The 24,262-nt window shown below is 35.6% G+C and overlaps 1 pseudogene; it reads left to right on the forward strand.

The window, feature by feature from the left end:
• Positions 1 to 14,948: 14,948 nt before the first annotated feature.
• On the forward strand, positions 14,949 to 15,404 carry LOC107527102 (small ribosomal subunit protein eS24 pseudogene; annotated as a pseudogene).
• Positions 15,405 to 24,262: the final 8,858 nt, after the last annotated feature.

Raw genomic sequence — 24,262 nt, forward strand, 5'->3', positions numbered from 1 at the left:
CACTCATGTTTCTCCAGTCTGACATGATACGGTATGTCTTTCATCTTCTATAATTTAAGAGGTTTTGCTAGCACCACTCCTTGATAAATCATGTGAGGTGTCATTGTTCCAAGGCTCACACTCATATCAATTGCCTTTTTTGCCTATATGCCTTCAACTATTCCTCATAATAAAGAAATAATGATAAAAGGTTTATAAGCTGAGGGATACTAAACTGAAGCTTCACATTTTATGTCGAGACCACCATTCATGAAAAGCTTTTCAACCTGATTTTATTGTCTAGTAGAAAGCTGAAAATTTTATTTTTTGAGGGGAAAAAAATAGACCTTTATTACACTTCTAAATTATAACATCTGTGCTTCTATGTAGGCTAGAAGCCCCCCCCCAAAAAAAAAACACACACAAAAAAAACAAAACTCAAAACAAAAAGGACTTTAATCCACAGAAAATACCAAAATTCATTTTGCTCCTCTCAAATTTGCACTCAAACCAAGCTGCAAACATTGAACCCAGAGGCAGTTTATTTGGAAAAGAATCTTTAAAAGTATATCAACTGCATTTCCCATTTCATCCAGTTGAACTTGACCCAGGCATTTTGAACAATCTAGTTGAAAAATATCTCTAATATATATTGCCAAGGTGGGGGGGGAGAAAATGAGTACAAGGACTCGCATGGTCGCAAGTGTCTTCACACTCCCTCTTACGGGTTTTTCATTTCTGCATGTAAGTAGCCCACTACACCACAGTTACTATAATGAGCATTAAATATTCTGACCCCTTTATTAATCAATAACATATTATACTGCCAGAAGTTGGAAATATTTCCAATTACAAAATCTAATATTGAGTAAAAACTAATAAAGAGATCATTAAATCTCCTGTAACACTGACTTGAATTAGAAATATTTTCAATTTTAAAAAGTAATATTGAAGAAAAACTAATAAAAAGGGAGATTTAAAGCTCTTCCTGAATATAAAGTTAAAATATTAGGCAAACTGTGCAACTTACCAGAAGAACAAGTCCAAACTGGTGCCACTTTTTAATCAATGTAAGTGCTTGTGCGCTGTTTTTAAAGGAGTCTGACCTTTAAGAAAAATGGGGTGGGAGGTGGTGTACTTAAAAGTAATTTAAAACTTTGCTTGAGTTTCTCAAAGTGTTTCCAAAGAGAATTCCACTCACAATATAGAACCAGAAAAGTCTCTGAAAATCTTCCTCATCCATTTTTCTCCCAGTGTCTCACGGTGAACAAAGTCAGCTGCCCCGATTTCCTCTATTCCTTCTACAAAAAAACACCCGCAAGGCCTTCTTCAACACAGCAACCCATGCTGTCTCCCTTTGGCCTTCACATATCTATTCTTTTCCCCCAAAAACAGGATGCTGCACACTATAGAGGAAGGGCTGGTGCAAATTTAACTTTATAACATTCTGTAAGACAATGCCTGAACCCCTTAACAAGAAGATAATCTACTGGCTGCTAAGACAAATTCCCATTCAACTTTTTAATCTGGGGCCCCACAATCCAATGGAAATTCAAACCAAGCATTTTCAGCTCACACTACTGGCACTGGCTGTCTAAGGTTTGGATTTCAGGGTTTCAAAACAAGGCTTTGGTGCCAACTTGTCCCATGGCGGGAAGAAAGGCAAATGAAGCCACAGAGACGTGCCAGTTTTAATTCGATTTCCGTCTCGGCAACCCAGCCCTGGTATGAAAATAAAACCCAAAACCCAAATCTCTACTGTAGTAACCAACAAAAAAATGCCCTCTCTCACTTCCTCCCCCCACAAAAGGAGCCTTCAGAATTCTTCCAGACCCAGCTGGTGAATGTAATCAACTTCTCAAAGGAGGGCTGTGAATCACAGCGTTTTTTCAGGGCTGGACATCATGGTGGGGACACATAGCCTCAGTGGCAGAATGTGTGTGTGGCTACAAGGAAGGACAAAAAGCACTGAGCAATGGCTTGGAATATAAAACTCTAATTCTGAAGACAGAATTTGTACCTAATTGAATCTAACAGCTTTAGCAGGGCCTTTTGGGTAGCACTGTTTTCCCTTCTACCCTGTGCCTCCATAATTGATTTAACATGCATTGGGATGGGAGCAAAAAGACCTGAATCCTGAGTTTAGTCTGGTTAACCAAAACAGAAACACCAACACAGGATACAACGCGATGCGCTCAAGTCCAAAATATACAGGACATAGGAAAAATTAGGGAAACACAATAAAGGATTTAGCCTGCTCTTGGGGCAGGATAAAAGGTGTGTGCTAATTTCCAAATAACACTGTCTTTTCATTTAATGTGCAAATATTTTCTTAACAAAAATTCCAAGAACTAAACTAACTTCACATTACAGTGACTTCTTATGTGAAGTGTGTTTTGCATGAGGAAACAAGGAAACAGCATATAATCTAAAAAGAATGGTTATTTCAATGAGCTCTGATAAGTAAATAGAACTACTTTTTAATCATGGTTGTTGATGTGGTAAATCCTCACTAGTCCCAAGACTCTGTCCTGCTGAGAATATCCCCATAATCTTTCAATTTCCAATGAGCTCTTCAGAATGTTCCTCAATTAACACTCATTAATTCCTGCTCTTACTCACTTTCCCCTAGAACATGGCTTTAAGGTGACCTTCTTGGTCAGAGTTTTTATTTGGAGTGAGCAGGTGGATGAAACAGAGTTGAGGGGATGACTTAAACAATGTTGAAGGATTATGCAAAGAACCAATAGCGATTACAAGGCAAGGAGCTGGAATTTCCCAGAAATCTAACTTGTTATAATGTTATTCTGTGCTCATCAAAAATGAGCCAGCCAAACTTTTTGAACATTTGATATAAAAAAAGTAATTAAAAATTTTAGAAACCCATAATTAGTAAAAGGAATATGTGTTAATTAATCTCCTTAATTAAACTTATCATTAATTCCTTTTTGTGTTCATCTAAGCATCCTTAGCCCAGCAGTTTTCAGATAATGTATTGCCCCAAATTTGAAAATATTTATGCATGTATATTCATCTGGATTCAATGTATATCAAAATTGAGCCACACTTGTTCTATTTCTTTTTTTAATTTTTAATTTTTTAATTACAGTTAATGTACATTATATTAGTTTCAAGTGCAGAATATAGTAATTAGACATTTATATAACTTATGAATTGATCACCCTGATAAGTCTAGTACCCATCTGACAGTTTTTAAACTTTTTATTTTCTTATTAGTGCTAAAGTATCTTAAAGAATCCCAGATATGTCATTTCATCCCAATATATTTCAGTATGCATCTCTAAAAATAAAAAAGAATTTAAATGATGATGGCAACAATCCCACCCTTAAAAATTTTAATAACAAAATATCTTAAACAAATAGAAAAAATAAGAATGGACTCCTGTGTAGCCACCAGCAAGATAAAACAGATGTCAATATTTGGCTTTACTTGCTTTAGTTAGCTGTTTTCCTTTTTCCAAAGAGATAAATCATAGCAAACACAATCAAGTTCCTCCTTTTTTCACTGTGTTTCCAGGTGTATACTGCCTCTTAACCAAGATATTAAAATGCTTTATAAACCAATCCACACCAAAATTTCACTATAATTTCTACAATTGTTTTACTTCAAATAGACCTGCAAAAGCCTCAATCTTAACTATGATCTTTATCACTGGGTTACTTGTAGAAGAACTAGAGTGTTCCATTAGGCTTATTTTAAATTATCACACATTTCCTGAATGTTTTAGGTTAAGTTTTGTAGTTTACCCCATGCTTTTATATCTATCTTCCTGACGGACATAAAAATAGAGCTTAAATCATTTAATCTGCAGAGCCCACCACCATGTCTTTTTTCATAAATATTTAGATACATTTAATTGTTTTTTCCTGGAACTTAATGTAAACTGAGACAAATTAAATGCATCTCATTTATTTGAGGAGGGATGCACCAAACCTGAAAGTCTTACCTGGAATATGGTGATACATTTATATGCACTTAATTGAAGCTGTAACAAATGGATATGATTCTTTTTCATCTATATTCCCTCCTTCCTAGTGCAACCCCTCATATATTTTTAAATCTCTCTGACCTTTTTTTATTGCATAAGAAATAAGGAGGGGAACGAGTTAAGAAAAAAGAAAAATGGGAATATGTCTTAAGATGCAAGTTACCGGGAATTTCAGTTATTTCAACTTAAATATCAACTTTCCTCTATGATTATAGCAGTTTCCCTCTCTTTTAAGGCACCTGGAAGGATTCCTTAGAAGGTAAGCATATGAGCAGAAGCGATGTCATTTCCCCATGGAAGCATTCCACTGATAGGGCTCAACTTCCAACCTACAGTCTTCATCTACCACAGAAATTATGGGCTCCTTGGTCAAAAAAAGTTTGAAACATGTCCCTTTCTTAGAGATTGACATTATATATTAGCTTATTAAACACATTCAGAAGCTCTACAGGTGAAAAAAAATTAACATAGCATTAATCAATTAATTGGACTCCAACCTTTTTCTTGCCTAACAATTCTTATTTCTTAGGACATTCCCTGGCAATCACTGGCCTGTGTTTTAGATATTGCTAATTAAGGTGGCAGCAATTACTTAACAGGCAAATGAACACAAAGATAGTTGCTTGGACAATAGATTGCAAAATTGAGTACTAGCCATTGAATGCTTGCATCACTTCTGGTCGTATGCCTAACTGTAAGGGACTCTTTCCAGGTACCTCCATGTAGAGGAAAATTAGATTATGCCTACTACAATCTGCTTCCAATATTGGTTTTCAAAAGTGTGTCGGGGGGAGCAAGGGGCAGGGTTTGTGATACTAGTAGCCTAATGGATATTGTTTTAAAATAAAAGATATTAAATTTAAAATTAAATATCAGGCCCAGTCAGAAGACAGAAACCACACCAGTAATTTGAAAGGGAAAATTTAATGTAATGACTTATTAATTAATAGAAAGAGGCTGGTTACTAAAAGAGGTAAAGGGGACTCAGAAGAATGCAGGAAGAACAAGTACAAAACAACTTTTAGGGCTGAGGGAGAGCATCCAAGGATGCAATTAAGAACCCGGAGTAGGACCAGCCCTGAAGCTATAAATCATACCTTGTTGAAGAGGGTGTAGTTGTGACCCACTAGAAAGAGCAACAGTTTGCTGAATGCCAGCAAACTAGAGTTGGTCTTAAGAAAGCTATCTGTTGAGGGGCCAGAATGATTTGCTGAAGAATGAATGCCACTGGTTCTCCCACTGTCACCATACCATGGGAGCTATAAATTAGGCACACCAGAAGCAAAAAGAGAAGCCCCCTCCTCTGTACACCTTGAAGTGTCCCTCTGTCCTCTCTTATTGATGAAGTTTAACTGATCCCCTGGCAAAGAAGAACCTTTGTAGGGCCCAACTGTAAAAGCACAAAGCAAAGCAAAGAAGGATGGATTTGGAGCTGAATGACAATACACTGTTGACCCTTTAACAGCACAGGTTTGAACTGCTCAGGTCCACTTATAAGTGGATTTTTTTTCAATAAATATATACAGTTCTGTAAATGTATTTTCTCCTTATGATTTTCTTAATAACATTTTCTTTTCTCTTGCTTACTTTACTATAATAATACAGTATATAATACATATTACAAACAAAATATTCGTTAACTGTTTATGTTATCAGTAAGGCTTCTGGTCAACAGTAGGCTATTGGTTGTTAAGTTTTGGGGAAGTCAATAGTTATAGTATATGGATTTTTATCTGTGAATGGGGTCAGTGTCCCTAACCTTCACATTGCTCAGGGATGAGCTGTATTGATAAGTGGCACAGATAGAAAATGCTGAAAGAGGAAAAAGAGGCACTGCTACAGAAATAATCAAGGCACTGCAAAAACACAACCCACATTCCAACTTTTCCCTCCAAGTGAAAATGAAAGTTTAGCAAAGAGAGCATAAAAAATTGCCTACCTTGCAGTTTTCCCTAGGAGGAGCCAAATTACCTACTTCCCAGATGCTGCACGAGAGGCTAGCTTCCAACTAGGTAAAAGCTGCATGTAGGTGCTGAACTGCAATCTACCCCTTTGGGAGGCTGACAGGTCTAGGTGCACCCTCAACTACTGGGCACCACTAAAACATAAATAAAGCAGTTTGAGAAATCACAAAGATTGTGAAAGCCAATTTAGAGCACAGACCAGACTGATGAGGTTCATCCCCTATATTAGTCTCTGTCAAGACTGGGAGAGGTAGCTAGGAAAATAAAGAAACAAAGGAATATGTTCCAAACAGAAGAATAAGATAAAACTTCAGAAACATCTTACTGAAACAGAGATAAGTTATTTACCATATAGAGAGTTCAAAATAACAGTCATAAAGATACTCACTGAAGTCATGAAAATATTCACGAACAAATTGAGAATTTCAACGAAGAGATAAAACATTAAAAAATACCAAACAGATATCACAGAGATAAAGAATACAATAAATGAACTGAAAAATTCAATGGAGAGATTTAATAGCAGACTAGATCAGGAAGAAGAATCAGTGAATTCAAAGACAGGACAGAGGAACACACCCAATTAGAGCAGCAAAAAGGGAAATGAGTGAAGATAACTTAGGGGACTTTTGGGGCACCATCATGCAGACCAATATTCACACAGAAATTTCAGAAAGAGAAGAGAGGAAGAAAGGGGCAGAAAATTTATTTACAGAAATGATAGCAAAAAAATGCCCTTAACCTGGAGGAAAAGAAAATGAATAACCAAATCCAGGAAGCCCGGAAAGTTGCAAATATCATGAATGCAAAGCGACCCATACTGAAACAAAATATAATTAAATTTTCAAAAGTTAAATACAAGGGGGAAATCTTAAAAACAGCAAGAGAAAAACAGCTTGTTACATACAGGGAAACCCCCATAACACTATAAGCAGATTTTTCAGCAGAAATTTGCAGGCAAGAAGGGAGTAGCATGATATATTCAAAGTACTGAAAGAACAAAATACTGCCAATCAACTATACCCAGCAAAGCTGCCCTTCAGAATTGAAGGAGTTTTCCAGAGAAGCAAAAACTGAAGTAATGCATCACCACTAAAGCAACCTTACAAGAAATGTTAAAGGAATTTCTTCAACCTGAAAGAAAAGGATGCTAATTAGTAATGGAAAGATATATGAAAGTATAAAATCATACTGGTAAAGCTAAATATATATAGCTAAATTCAGAATGTTCTAATGTAATGGTGGTGGGAATCACTGATGTCTCTAGCATATAGGTTAAAAGACAAAAGTATTAAAAAATAACCTTAATAACCATAATTTGTTGATGGATAAACTATGTAAAAAGATGTAAATTGTGACATTAAAAACATAAAATGGGGGTAGGGCTCTAAAAATGTACAGCTTTTCTATGCTTTCAAAGTTAAGTTGTTGTGAGCTTAAAATAGCCTATAATAAATATAAGATTTTTTTGTAAGACTCACAGTAAATACGCAAAAGTTTAAAAAAAAAAAAAAAAAAGAATCAAAGCACACCACTACAGAAATAATTTAATCACAAGTGAAGAGAGAAAGGAACAAAAAAATTAAAAACAATGAGAAACCAATTAACAAAATGGAAATAGTAAGTTCATGCCTATGAATAATCACTTTCAACAACAGATAGATTATCCAGACAGAAAATAAAAAATGGAAACATTGGCCTTACACAACACATTAGACTAGATGAACTTAACAGATATTTATAGAACATTCCATCCTATAGCAGCAAAATACACATACTTCTCAAGTACACAAGGAACATTCCCCAGGGTAGCTTATACATTAGCCACAAAACAAATCTCAAATTTAAGAAGACTGAGATCACATTAAGCATCTTTTTCAATAGCAATGGCATAAAACTAGAAGTCAATTACAAAAAGAAAACTGGAAAATTCACAAATATAATTTAACAGCATGCTACTGAACATCCAATAGGTCAAAGAAGAAAAAAAAGAGAAATAAGAAATTATCTTGAGGCAAATTAAAATAGAAATACAACATACCAAAATTTATGGGATGCAGCAAAAGCAGTTCTAAGAGGGAAGTTTATAGCAATAAATGCCTATATCAAGAAAAAAAAAGGTTTAAAATAAACAACCTAACTTTGTACCTGAAGTCACTAGGATAAAAGGAACAAACTGAGCCCAAAGTTAGCAAAAGGAAGGAAACAAACTCAGAACAGAAATAAATGAAATTGAGAGTAAAAAGACAATAAAAAAGATTGATAAAACTAAGAGCTAGTTTTTTGTAAAATAAACAAAATAGGCAAAGCTTTGGCTAGACTCACCAAGAGAAAAGAGAGGGAGAAGACTCAAATGAATAAAATTAGTAATGACAGAGGAGATATTAATACTTTACAACTGGTACCACAGAAATTCAAAGTGTCATAAGAGACTACCATAAACATTTATACACCAACAATTTGGCAACCTAGTAGAAAGGGAGAAATTTCTAGAAGCCCACAACCTACCAAGACTAAATCATGAAGACCTAAAAAATCTGAACAGATTATTTACTAGTAAGGGGATTAAATCAGTAATCAAAAACCTCCCAAGAAACAAAAGTCCAGGACCAGATGGCTTCGCCAGTGAATTCTACAAAACATTCGAAGAAGAATACCAAACTCTTCCAAAATATAGGAGAGAGCACTTTCAAACTCATTTTGTCAGGCCTGCATTACCCTGATACCAAAACTTGAGAGTACAAAAAAAGAAAATTACAGGCCAATATTTCTGATGAACATGGATGCAAAAATTCTCAACAAAATATTAGCAAATTGAATTCAACAGTACTTGAAGAGAATCATACACTATGGCTGAGTGGTATTTATTCCAAGATGCAAAAATGATTTAACATTTGCAAGTCAATCAATATAATACATGAAAAAAACGAAGAATAAAAATATGTAATTATCTCAATAAATTCAGAGAAAAGCATTTGATAAAATCCAAGATCTTTTCATGATAAAAATTCTCAACGAACTGAGTATAGAGGAAACAAACCTCAACATAATAAAGTCCATATATGACCCGACCACAGCTAACATCATACTCGGCAGTGAAATTCTGAAAGCTTTTCCTCTAAGATCAGGAACAATGCAATAATGACCACCCTTGCTACTTTTATTCAACATAGTACTGAAAGTCCTAGCCAGAGCAAGTAGGCAAGAAAACAAATAAAAGGCATGCAAACCAGAAAGGATGGAGTAAAATTTTCTCTATTTGCAGATGACATGATATTATATATAGAAAACTTTAAGAACTCCAGCAAAAAAAAAAAGTTAGAACTAATCTATGTATTCAGTAAAGTTACAGAATAAAAAGCATTATTCAACAATCAATTGCCTTTCCATACACTAACACAAACTGTGAGAAAGAGAAATATTAAAAAATCGATCCCATTTATAATAGCATAAACAACAATAAGATACTTAATAATAAATTTAACCAAGAAGATGAAAAATCTGTACACTGAAACCTATAAGACATTGATGAAAGAAATAAGACACAAATAAATGAAAAGATATTCCACACTCATGGAGTAAAAGAATTAATATTGTTTAAATGCCATACTACCCAAAACCATTTATAAATTCAACACAATCCCTATCAAAATTTCAATGGTGTGTTTCACAGAAATAAAAAAAAAAAAAAACCCTAAAGTTTTTGGAACCAAAAAAAATCCCAAATAGCCAAAGCAATCTTGAAAAAAAAGAACAAAGCTGGAGGCATCATACTCTGTGATTTCAAACTATATTATCAAGCTACAATAATCAAAACAGTATGGTACTGGCAAAAAAAAAAAATAGATACATAAACCAATGAAATAGAATAAAGAGCTCAGAAGTAATCTCCCACATATATAGTTAACTAATATTTTAAAAAGCAAGCCAATAATACTCAATATAGAAAGGATAGTCTTGTGAATAAATAGTATTGGGAAAACTGGACAGCCACATGCAAAAGAATAAAACTGGGCCATACACAAAAATCATCTCAATGTAGATTAAAGATGAACTTAAAATCTAAACCATAAAACTCCTAAAAGAAACAATAAAGAATATACTCCTTGCCATCAATCTGGGCATTGATTTTTTTAGATTTGATGTCAAAAGCAAAGGCAACAAGATAAAAAATAAACAAGTGAAACTACATCAAACTAAAATCTTCTGCACAGAGAATAAAGCAATAAGCAAAATGAAATGGCCACCTACAGAATGGGAGAAAATATTTGCAAATCACATATCTGATTAGGACTAATATTCAAAATACATAAATTTCATACAACTCAATAGAAAAATAAAATGTGATTTTTAAAAAGAGCTGAAGAACTGAATAAACATTTTTCCAAAGCAGACATACAAATGGGCAACAAGTACATGAAAATATGCTCAATAGCACTATTCATCAGAGAAATACATATCAAAACCACAATGAGATCACCTCATACCTGTTAGGATGGTTATTATAAAAAAGATAGATAGATGTTGGTGAGAACGTGGAAGAAAAGGAACCCTGTGCACTATTGTTAAGGATGTAAATTGGTTCAACCATTATGGAAAACAGTATGGAGACTCCTCGAAAAATTAAAAGTAGAACTACCATATGATCTAGCAATCCCTCTTCTGGGTATATATCCAAAGAAAATGAAAACAGGACCTGGGAGAGATCTCTGCATACCCATGTTCACTGCAGCATTACTTACAATAGCCAAGATATGGAAACAACCTAGGTATTTGTGAACACATTAAGGATAAAGAAGAAGATACATACAGTGGAATATTATTCATCCAGGATAAAAAACAAAATCCTGTCATTTGCAGCAGCATGGATGGAACTTGCGAGTATTACGCTAAGTGAAATAAGTTAGAAAAAGAAAAATAAGTTAGAGAAAGATTCTTGTATGTGGAATCTAAAAAAAGATGAACTCATGGAAACATAAACTAGAAGGATGTTTATCAGGGTATGGGAGGTGGAGGAAATGGGAGTTGTTGGTCAAGGAATACAAACTTTCAGCTATAAAATAAATATGTTCTGAGGATCTAATATACAACCTGGTGATTATAGTTAATAGTACAGTATTGTATAAAGTTGCTTTGAAAGGTAGATCTTAAGTGTTCTCACCATAAAAAAGAAATGGTAATTATGTGACCTGGTAGTGGTGTTAGCTAATGCTATGGTGGCAATCATTTTACAATATATAAGTGTACAAACAAACACACTGAACACCTAAGCTTCCACAAGATTGTATGTTAATTATATCTCAATAAAGCTGGGGAAAAAAATAGAAGCTTAATCTGGGGACTATAACAGCCTTCAACTTACATGCATCTATAAAAAATTTTGTTGGGATATAGATCACAGTTTTATCATATTCTCAAAGAAATATAGAGCCCCATAAATATTAAGAACAACTGTAGTAGAGTATTGGGCAAATATCTAGTAGTAAGTAAAAAACATTTTTCTATATCAATTGACTCTATAAAGCAGGCCCATGAAAATAATTCTTGACCAAATTTTAAAAGTAAATTTCTCCAGGGGAAGGTTGGAGAAAACATAGATGCCTCAAACAACATTTAGAAGGAATAAAATTAAGGAAGCTCAGATTCCACAGATAAAACATTCAGGCTGAGTGCCCTCCCCGCTGCTCTGGACTGGCAGCTGTTTTTGGATACCTGTCCCAGGGCGTCACATAATTTTTTCCAATGGAATAATTCCACGAGAACAAAATTAGAAATGCATTTATTATTTTCCTTGGAAGATTGTTTTTTTACATATAATAAAGCTGAGCCTCTTTTAAGAGCAGCATGTACCACAAGCAAAAAGCTCACACCACAAGACTGTTTAGAAAGAACCCCTTTTATGAGTGAAATTTAAATTCCTCTCAAATGAGAATACCTTTCTTTCATGTGACAGGCTGCTCCTCCAGAGAGGTTTGGAAAGTTCAGATCTTTTCTACCCCCAAAAGCTGAATATATCTCATGATTACCAAGGCATAGACAAGGGAAGAAAACAGATTATTTACACTTTAGACAGCCAGCTGAGATGAGATTGCACAAGAGAATTCCACTTCCATGCTCAATAGAGTATGTACTTTATATCTTTTACTTCCAAATTAAATTCAAAGGCATTTTTAGAGTTAGCTATTTGTTATACCCATACATTTACACAATCCTATTTACTCAAGAGATTTTTCATATTGTCATGTAAATTAAGTTGCTTGGAACTCAGGTATTTTATTTTAAATTGTACTTTACAGGAAGACCCCACTCTCCTATATGAGGGTTTGAAAGTCAGATGTCTGAAATTTAATCAATAGACATATAAAGTATAATTCTGGCTCTAATTTATCTGCATTCTTATGAAACTTTAGTATTATCAGTCAACTCAAATTTGCCAATTGCAGTATAAATTAATATCTCCGATATCTTAATTTACATTTTCCTAATTACTAATGACAATTAACCTCTTGTTATAATGTGTTTAGACCATTTGTATTTGCTCTTTTGTGAAATACCTGTTTATGTCTTTTAGCTTCTTCTATTTAGTTTTTTGTCTTTTATTACTTATAGCATGCAGGTTCTTAATTTTAATGTGCCCTAACTTTTCTTTTTTATGGTTAGTGTTTTCTGTCGTATTTGAGAAATCCTTCCCTATTCCAAAGTGCAGATATTCTCTTGTACATCCTCTTTCAGTTTAAAGTTTTGCCTATTGAATTCAATTCTCTTAATGCCTCTTAAATTGGACTTTTTACTTTGTGAGAGGTTAAAAATCCAATTTCATTTTTTTCATATGTAATAGTTCATTATTTTTCCAACAATATATCATGTTGCCTCTCTCCTATATCAATTTCTCAGATGTGCTGCATCTATTTCTGGGTTCTCTGGTCTATTCAGGTCAGTATATCCACCCTGGCCTGCATAATACACTGTCCTGATTCCAAAGCTGTATAATAAATATTAATACCTAGTAGCATAAACATTCTCACTTATCCTACTTCTGCAGTGGTTTAGCTATCTTGGGCATCTGTTCTTTCTTATATATTTTAGAATCAACTAATCATAGAAACAGCAAATTAAGAACTCACATCTTGAATGAGGACCAGTAGTCAGAAAAGGTGTAGCCGTCTGAAAGCAGTTGGCGGAGACACAAAAGGATCAAAACTCCTTTTTATATACAATAGCTTCTGGAAACATCACTACACTGTAGTCCAGTGTGATAACTGATTAGTAGAGCAATGTCTTTTCTTCTCTTTATTATTTGCTGGTTCCTCCTTTTCTGATAATCTTTTAACCATTGGACCCTTTAGGGATGTACACTTATAGCATTCTCCAGCCACACATTCTGTCTAGATTACCTTATCTAGTCTCATAGCTTTAATCCTACCTGTATGCCCCAAACTCCGAAATCTGTATTTCTAACTCTAATCTCTCCAAGGGACTCCTGACTTGTGTAACCAAATCTTTTCTGAATGTCAAATCAGCATATTATTTAATCCCTCCCAACTCATCATGACCTCAGAAAATGTCATCCTCACTCCCTAGCCTTCAAGCTCATATATATATTATTTTTTTAATTCCTGTGATTTTCTGACCACCCATGGCTGTTCCAACAACAAATCCTATTGACTCTATCTTTAAAACCAAAGATGATTCTGTCCACCTCACTCCATCTCAGTAATCGCTACCCGAGGCCATTTCACCGTCATCACCCAGCTTGCCTGTTTTAAAACCCCCGGACTGGGTGTGACTGAAGAACTCCCATGCTGCATTCCTGGCTTCTACTCTTGGTCTCCTATGATCTAGTCTCCCAGAAACCACCATGCATTCTTAAAATATATATCAGATCCTTAAAGTTCCTACTTAAATCTCTTCAATGGTTTTTCATTGTAATTAAAATAAAATTAAAATCCTTACTGTGATCTACAAGATTTATAAGATCAAACCCCAAACTATCTTTCCAACATTCTCCTCTACCACTGTCTCTTTGACAGCCATGCTAGAGCCGCAGTCATGTGTTTGCCTTATCTCAAACATGTATGCTTGCACCCATCCTAGAGACTTCTGCTGCTATTACCTGGAATACTCCTTCCCCTGATGCAAATCTAAGTTTAAATGTCATTTCCACAGAGACTTGCTTTAATTACCCAATCTAATATTGTCAACCATCCACTATCCATCACATTAACCTATTTTAATTATCCGAATATACTAAGTGTTTATATTTCCTTGTGCATGCATTTATTTTAAAAGTAGACATTCTTGAAAATCACTGTTAAAAAATTAAAACAAAAGTTGCAGCCTAGGAGAAAATATTTGAAAAATACATACCTGATAAAAATTGTATCCAGAATAAATACATAAAAATATCTTACAACAAATAACCCAATAAATAGTGGGAAAACTATCTGAATAGGCACTTCATGAAAGAAGATATGCAGGTAGCCAGTAAGCACAGGAAAAGATGCTTAATATATTGCAGTCATTAGGGAAAAGCAAATTGAAACCACAGTGAGATACCAATATATACCTACTAAAAGGAAAAAAATAAAATAGACTAAGAATACAAAGTGCTGTTGAGGATGTGGAGCAGCTAGAACTCTCGCACATTGCTGGTAAAAATGCAAAATTGTACACAACTTTGAAAATAGTTCTGCAGTCTCTTATAAAATTAAATATACACTTAAGGTACAACCCTAAAAACCCACTCACAGATATTTACCCAAGAGAAATTAAAATACATATTCATCCATAACCTTGCACTTGAATATTCACAGCAATTCTATTCATAATACCCACAAATCAGAAATACTCAAATGTCCATCAACTGATGAATAGATAAATTAAACATAGAGCTAAACAATGGAACACAAGTCAACAATTTAAAGAACCAAACTACTGGGCAAAAGGAACAAAAACAGCTTTTTCCTCCCTGGCTGCTGGAGGATCAATCATCATCATGAACGACAGAGGAACTATTCAAACCAGAGAGCTGACGACCAACCGGCTACTTCAGTGGAAACAAACGATCACCAACATTCTTCACCCTGGGAAGGCAACAGTACTTAAGACAGAAATTCGGGGGAAAACTAGCCAAAATGTACAAGACCACATCAGATGTCATCTTTGTGTTTGGATTCAGAACCCATTTTGATGGTGACAAGACAACTGGCTTTGGCATGATTTATGATTCCTTGGATTATGCCAAGAAAAATGAACCTGAACATAGACTTGGAAGACATGGCCTCTATAAGAAGACGACCTCAAGAAAACAGCTAAGGGAATGCAAGAACAGCATGAAGAAGGCAGGGGGACTGCAAAGAACAGCGTTGGTGCTGGCAAAAAAAAAAAAAAAAAAAAGAAGAAAATCTCTGTAATGACTTTATCTGTGATGATTGTACAGATTTTTCAATAGAGTTAAAAAGAACTTTAAAAAAAACCATAGATTATAGAAACAGATCCATTACTTTAAGGGAATGGGGGTGAGGAAAGGAAAGGAACCACAATGTACATAAGGAACTTTTTAGGGGTGATGAAAAATATTCAAAACCATGACATGGTGGTAATTACTTGACAATATATATTTGCCAAAACTTATCAAATTATATATGTTAAAGGTGTGTTTTATTGTTAGAAATTATACATCAATAAAATTAACTTAAAAATTATTTAGCAGATTTAAAAACTGTAGTACATTTACACAATGGAATACTATGCAGCTGTAAAAAAGAAAGATCTCTTACCCTTTGAGACAGCATGGAGGGACCTGGACAGTATTATGCTCAGCAAAATAAGTCAGAGAAAGACAAGTATCGCATGAGCTCACTTGTATGTGGAATCTAATGAACAAAATAAACTGATGAACAAAATAGATCCAGAGACATTGAAACATGCGTCATCTTGACGTATGTCAAAGGGAAGGGGTGGGGAAGGGAAGAGATTAACCAAAGAACTTATATATGCATATATGCATAACCCATACACAAACAATAGTGCAGGGAAGGCCTGGGGAGGAGGCAGGAGGGGGGTGGAGGGAGTCAATGGGGGAAAAGGGGGACGTCTGTAATACTTTCAACAATAAATATTTAAGAAAATAATAATAAAAATTAGTCATTCAGCAAAAATTGGTTGAATAGCCCTGAACTATTAAAAATTGTTTTAAAATCTAAGACATGAAGTATCTAATGCATTTTAGAGAATGTTTATCAAAAACAGAATATTTTTACCTAAGAAATATAGCATTTTACAGATAACATCTTAGTTTAGCAACTTATATGGAACACTTCCTTTCCTAACACTGTTGGGTATATGTAGTTATATTATATGTAATCTGAATGTATGTGTATCCATAAAAATGTGGCTCTAAGAAAAGGGAATGGTTTTTATGTTCACCCTTCGGAAGGCAAATTTACATGTCTCTCATATCTTCTCCCTCCACTCCTATCTTATCAAAAGGCCTGTGTTCATCTTCTCACAATCTTTCTCTTACTACTGCAACAGCCTCTGCACCCCTATAGACCTAATTCTAACCTAATTCCACCTTTCAAAGTAGTCCATAAAATTTGCATTATCAATTTTTTCCAAAAACAATAGTCTCTCCTATACAATAAACTACAATGGGTTTCTGTCAAACTCAGAATGAAGTTTAAGCTCTTGGCCTGGAATTCAACATTTTCCTAAATCAGACTTCAAATTTACCCTTAAAATCTTATCCCTAATTCCTAGCCTATAGAAAATTATTCATCATTTAGATTAATGTTCTTTCAAGAGCACTTTTTTGCACCATTTGTTTTCCTTGGGTGTCTTACTCCCATTTGTTGAAAGTCTATTGTCTCTACTCTTTGGCTCCTTGAATTTTATGCTATAAGCATTGCTTATATTTGTTTAATAAATGAATGCGTGAGTGTATGAAGTATCACTTCTATTATATTTGCCTTAGTTTCCAAGCAGGTATTTTTTCTTCCTTTGAACCACTATGAGCTTTACTTCTTCTTATTGTTATTTGACATATTTTCCCTTATGTTGCAGTTAAGGGTGGACTTGTCTCCTCGTTAAACACTAGAACAGTACAACGTTGAGGGGTTGTGTTTCACTCATCTTTGTTTCCATAGAGAATGTAGCTTTACAGGTAGTATGCCCCAAAAACAATTCTTAGAAGTATGTGTGGATGTTTTACTAAAAAATATAAAGGACATGAGGATGAGGTTGTATAGATGACTCGTGGGGACTTGGTAGAAATACAAGAGGCTACCCTTCTTTGTACAAGTTCAAGGCAAGTTATACCCTGAAACTGTTGGAAAATATAAATTCTTATGACAATTTACTCAAAAAAAATTCACAACAGTAGTTTTGAGCTCAACTATATTGACCATGTGACCCAGCTGATCTTTTTACATGGAAATCAATAGCTCGACAACTGAATAGCAAAAAACGTAAGCAAAAATGAGTGGTGTTATGTGCACCATGTAGTAAGTCAGAATCTTTGCTTCATTTCCACTACCGTAATACATAAACAATCACTGTAGTCTAATGAGTAAAAATATGAATTCACAAGTTAAAACATATTTTTGTTTAGTATGTGAAGGGCTCTATACAAATTTTGAACGGTAACATAAGAAAAATAATGGGTAACATTAATTCCTTGTTTCAAAACTTTCATATTTACATTCATTACAATATGGACAATATTCCATTACCAATATGGATACTTACCAATTCTTAATGATACAATAACATGGAAAATTCTTGACATCTTCTTTGTCAATTAAAGTAACTTTTACAAACATCTAATTAATTCCTAGATCATATCAATGAAAGCATTATATTTCAAGTAAGGTCCAAAGAATGGAAAAAAAGGAAACGTTGATATTCTTGGAAAATATTTTTTATATATTAGAATGTTAAGAAACTTTCATTATAATTTCAGTATTCTTTTAAAAATATGTTTAAAAGTTTATTTCTGTTGGGCTATGGAGAACCATGATGTTGTTTATATTTTAAAGACTTAGAACACATGTTCTGTTTAAATATCTTATCCTGAAACTGAGATTTCTGTAATTAAAGCTTTAAGCAGAAAAATATGGCACAGATAGTATCTATACTTCTGGGTTTGATCTGATTGATAAGAGCGCCAAGGCACGTAAATGCTGTGCACATACAGATGAAACAGAGCAAGAAATAGAATAGATACTCAAATAAAGACAGTTTTTTATAAGCAGGGAAAGTGACTACTTTTACCAAGGTCAAAAGCTATGTGATTTCTGTTTTCTCTGACTGAAATCACATAGGGACAACGTGCTGAGAAACTGAAAAGCCAAACAGATGACTTTTCTGTGAAAGTATTAAATGGTTGGTCAGAGAATTAAAGCCTGAATGAAGGACTTCAGGAGTTTTGACTCCTTGTGGAGCTGTCAAAATTTGAAAAGCATCTGAGATTAGTATATAAACTCACTTTGAGTGAGATACTCACAGTGAGCTAACTGTGTGCAAGCATGAGGAAAACATAACCACATTAACCAATGTTTAATAAGAGTTCAGAGACAAGTAACACAGAATCAGATGTATCTGTTGTTGGTTTTTGTCTTCAACTTATTTAAACCTTACTCTAAAAGTGTATACAATTTATTTTTGTGTATATACACTTGCCCAGTTCAAGAAAAGTACTATTTTTAAGAGAATTCAGAAGAAGAAAAAAAGTGTTGATCCCTTTATTGACCACACTTATGCAAAACCAAGGTGTCTGGAACAGAAGGCCACCTGGAGACCACGTCTCCTGATGGCAATGAAGTGCCTGGGAGAAAATAACCTCAAGAAAATAACCTTGGCCTAACAAGTACAAACCTTTCAAGAGTCAGCACACGCCACAGGGAACACCAATTATCAACAACGAGACAGAATTACCCTTCACTTGTCAGATAATGAAAAAGATATTGATTCCTGAAGTTTCATGTAAGAGGAAGACTAGATGTGCCCTAGTCAGAATCCCTGTTGTGTTTATAACCGGGATTCTTAACCCTGGTTGCATACTGTCATTATCTGGGTGCTTAAAAAAACTATCAATGCCTGAGCTCTGCTCCCACAGACATTAATTTAATTAGTCTTGAATGGGCTCCAGTCACCAATATATTTTAACACTCACCCGGCCCATACCCACAATCTGTACCAGGCGATTCTAATGTGCAGCCAAGGTTGAGAACTGCTGGGTTAGTGGAAGTTTCCTTACTGCAAATACAATTGAAGAGAAAGAATTTCTTGGCCTTGAGCTTTAAATTAGCCCTAAGATCTCTGAAAATTTGATGGATAAAGTAGAAGAAAGAAAAACTACATTTTCAAGGCACTGAGTTTGCAAACGATGGGAACTTAAATTCACCTTTGGATTAGGTCTCCCTTTGCTGCAGAAAAACCATCTCAAGGGGTCTCATATAAAGACAAAGTCTCCCTGGTGAAATAGAAATGTGTGGACTCCAATATTTTAAAAGCTGTTTTGTGGGAGTGTAGCATTTGGAGTAAATTGGGTGGTTGGTAGAGAGAGGAATGGGTTAGGGCTGTGGTGAGAGAGATGAATGAGTAGGTGACGTGGTAAATCTTTCACCTCTGGTTCTTTGAACTGCGCAAAAACCTCCATGGTTAGAGTGATGAAGCCCAAAACTTAATACACAGGAAATTCTGTGAAATGCTGGGCCCTGTGGAAACACAGTAGGGAAGTAGGGTGGTGGTGACCCTCCCTGCCTCTCAAGGGAACCTAGCTCTGGCATGTCAGGGCCTGCAGCCTTGGGCATATCCCATAGCAGGCAATAGCACCGCTGGCCTCCCCTTGGGGGTGCTGATCATGGAAACTATCAACCAAGCCAGCCATGAGTCTTCTCTAAGGAGCTTTGTAGGCAGCAGACATGGGCTAGAGAGAGGCAACAGAAGAAAAGCAAGATGTGTTTGGCGAGAGAGAAACTTTGGGGCCCCTGGAAGTAATTGGGGTATATTTGGGGCTGTTTTGAGGTCCTATTATAGGAGCATGGATTAAAAGTTAATATGACTTCTATTTCAGAACATGCGGGTTCTACATATAAAACACAGGGAAGAAATTCAACAAGAAGCTATCTTAATGACTTATGTTTCTTACCACTATGGCTAACATAAAAATTTTAAAAAAAGTGATCTAAGTGACAACAGGACTGAACTGGTTTCTCTCATTGACTAAATAAGTATATTTCTCCTTTCTTAGCACGTTACCTGTATTTCTCCCAAAACTGACTGCTCAACTGAGAAGAAGTTCAGGTGGAGGGTGAGTACTATTTGGCCAAAAGCATGTACTAGTTTTACTTTACTGCCCTGCCAGAAATGCCAAAGACCTTATCATGCTCTCTCTCTCCCCCCCCCCCCACACACACACAGTATGGCCATTGCCTCCTCCCTCAAGGACTTCATAATCTAGTCACAGAGAACACAGTGTTAAAGTGGTCTATATAGTGAGATAAACTTGATGTACATTATAGCAAAGCATTCATCTAGATTCTCTGTGACTGGCTCGTGCAGTGAAAATTTAGTAATATTAATATTTGTAGTTCAGGAAAGATTAATATAGTCCACAAAAATGGGTTCAATAATATCAATGGCCACAATGTTTGTAAGATTATGCCAAATTGGGTTCAATATCATAACTGCATGTTTTAAAATATAGGTTTTATTATTTTCAAGTGTGGTGAGGCACACAGATTAGGACACTATTGCCACAGAAAAGGTAATTTGTTACTCACAGGTCCTGAGAAGAGGGGACATGTTATCATAAGAGGCCACACAAGGAAGTAGCAGCATCAGTCAGGAGGGAAAGGGACCAGGGAAAATGTGAGCAAGAGCCTTACTTGTGGTTTCTGTGAAAAGAAACAGACAAAACAAGGTTAAGTTTAGGGTTGGCTAGTTTGAATAATTCTAGCAGGCTATGGGGCATAAAGCTGTCCCCCTACTTGTCCAGTGCCTGGTCCTGGGGTGTCTAGGACAGATGGATAATGTCCCAGAGTATGAGAGCCCTGTAAAGGAGATGGTTAGGGGGTAAGGACTCTGGATTTGTTGGTTTGCATAGGAAAAGTGCACTGGAAATTTGGTATCTCTAGGAATTAGCTAACTTTGTGAGAAGCAGTCCCTTCAAAGTCATCAAGCCCTAAGATGTCAAAACATCTGAAAATAAAAGACATGCACTGTAAGAGCTGGAAGAAATTTCCAAACTGGCCATAAGCTTAGATTTGTATCTAAAGTTACCCAAGTGAAGCAGTGAGTCCTGGGAAACTAACTCTAAGTCTAAAAACAAGCGAGTTCTCAGCTTCAGGTTTGCTGAGTCAGACTCACCGCACATCAATGTTATTTTTAAAGGTGAAAATGAACCTGAGCTAGAATAATAGGCAGGTAATAGGGAGAGACGGGGCAGGAACCCTCCCACCATCCTGGCATTCATCAGAGCCTTGTTAGGGTGTTTCTTGTGCCTGGTTTAGAGCTCTACTGCCCACTCCATACCCAGAGGGGGATGGAAAATCTGTCAATTGCCAAAGAGTCACCAAACAAAGATGGATCTACCATTGTCTATAGTACTAATCGGGAGGATAGTTGACAAAGATCTCCTTATTTTACAAAACAAAGTCAAAGCCCCATTCTTGTTTGTGAATCCTGGACATGGTCAGATAATCAGTCACACGGCACAATTCTTCCTTTCTTTGCTTAGAACAAACTCTTTTCCTCACATCCATGGTTTTCAGCTAAGGGTCTAGAAATGTAAATTTGGGAAAGGGGTAGACTTCGAACTGTGACTATTGAGGTAAAAGTCTGTTCATAACTGAAAGTTTGCTCATGCTCTCTGAAATATTCCTTGCAGAAGTTCACAAGTTAAACTTTAGAACACACACTTAAGGCATACGGTCAACTATTTCTCAGCTCCTTTTCAAACCCTCCCCCTGCTCTTTCCCCGCCTCAGTGTACTTATGGCCCCCCTGGGATGTCTGGTGGGGTCAGTTCCTTGCCTGCATTCCTGACCACTTCTTCCATGCCCAGAGCTGCTCTTGCCCCCTTGTTGCTAAAGCAGAAGACGAATTTGCCAATCTGTGTCTATCCCAGAGTCATCTGACAAAGGACAATGGGTTCTCTGTAAGATGACCCAAATAGCGAGTCAGATTCTTCCCAGAGCCTTTGTGCAGAAGAGAAAAAAGTAATGCCTAGGCAGATCCACACCTTGAATCTACCTGCAGCATCATGCTAACTCCAATACGCTTCTGCATCTATCCCAGAAAGGTGATATGTATCTTAACCAATGTGTTAACCAAACCAATAGTGAACTGACTTTTGTGTGTCAAGTTCTGTATTGGGCCTTTTGGAGTGTACTAAGAGGCACAGAGCCTGATCTGTGCTTTCAAGAAACTTGCGATTTAATTTTAGAAACAACAAGTTCATACCCATGAAAAGTTAACAATATGTAAGGTACCAGTACAATAAAGCCCCAATTAAGTGCCAATTAAGAAGAGCAGGAAACATTTGTGGGCACAGTGGTCTGGAAAGGTGCTGTGGAAGAGGCAGGATATGAAGTAGGAATAGGATTTGAAGAGGAAAAGCTAGATTTGGGCATGGAGAGGGCAAAGAGGACAGGGCATGCTATGAGGGCAATAAGACCAGGCAGACAGAGCAAAGCTCATGCAGAGCAAAAGAGTAACAAAGTTGGAAAGACAAGCTGTGAAAGGTCCTACTTGCTTATTAGGTTTCCAGAAGGGTAAAGGAAAAGGGGGTTAGAATGCAGCACTATAACAGTGGATCTGGAAACATTTTTGCCTGTCACAGCTGGGGACTGCCACATAGTGGGCAGAGGCCCGGGATGCTGCTAAACATCCTATAACGCATACAATACGGCCTCTACAAAAAAGAATTATCCAGCACAAAATGTCAAAAGTGCCAAGTTTGAGAGACCCTTCAAAAGATCATTGTAGGCCCTGCACATTTCTATTGCAGTATTCATCACATTTATATTATTACTTATCGAGTGTCTGCCTTTAACGTCTATCATGTTCATTATTAAATCAGAAGGACACAGCAACTGAAGCACAGTGGTGACCAAGCCCATTTACAGGCAGGATGTAGAGAAGAAAAACTGACAAGAAAAGAGATTGCTGAGAGGAAAATCAGTTGGGGAACGTTCAGTAACTCAATAATGAGGAAAGTTTGGATTAGAATTCTGCAGGTGGAAACTGGAGAGTAAAAGGAAGGAAAGAATCTTTTAAGAAAGAATCAAAAGACTATGTGAGTGATTAGATATGAATGGCTAATAAAAAGGTAATGTGAAAAAAAACTTAGAGACTTGGGCAGTCTTCAATGGGACAAATAGAAACTGTCTTATTTTTAATTGTATTCCTTATGGTCTTTTTATATAAAAGGTTATTTGAAACAGCTTAAAATCAAAGACATATAAAACAGAACATTAAATTATGAACAGAAGATTAAGTATCAAATAATGAGAGCAATCAAAAGATAAATCACTTTCCAGCAATCTAAGGTAAAGATAAGCGCTGTAATTTAATACAAAATATAAATCTGAGTGTTCAGAGAGCCAAAACACAAAGTAAAACATAAATATGATTGGGTTCCATCTTGATAAGAACATCACCACAGTTCATGCTATTTTCTTCTGAGTTATTTTGTTGTTAATATATTTAATTTTTTGTTATTTTATTGGGAAAGATTAATTTTTCTGGAATTGAACTCTAAGAAGAATACATTCAAATGATTCTTTAAAAACACTAAATTAAAATGTATCATGTTTTCAGTAGAAATTTTATAGGGTACATAAATGTTTTTCAGGTGACCCTCTTTATATAGGTCCGTGATTAATTAGAGAATCATAATGCTATGAAGATGTCTAGACAGCAGTGATTCTCAGCTACATGAAGGGCTGCTGATTTTCGGGGGGGGGGGGGCATCTTTCAAACTATGTGTATGCCCTCTCACAGAGCCAACGAAACAGTTGTCTTTCATTGATAAGAGCATTCTTACTAGATGTCTGTTGGATCATGTGGTTGTAGTACAGAGAATTCTCTTTCCACCAGTTTGTATAGTTCTAAACAGAAATTTTCTTATTAAACTCAGATGTTATTTTTCTAATTTCCTTCTGGATTTTAAATGGCATTTACTATAATGTAATTGGCAATATTACTGGTGGAAGAGTGTTGCACATGTGAACAGAAAACTAAGTGAAGTCATTTCTTGCATAGGAGATACCAATTGACCTAGTTAAAGCATGGGCCTTGGATT

Source organism: Miniopterus natalensis, chromosome 6, assembly GCF_054644295.1.
Source record: "Miniopterus natalensis isolate mMinNat1 chromosome 6, mMinNat1.hap1, whole genome shotgun sequence".
NCBI classification, from domain to species: domain Eukaryota; kingdom Metazoa; phylum Chordata; class Mammalia; order Chiroptera; family Miniopteridae; genus Miniopterus; species Miniopterus natalensis.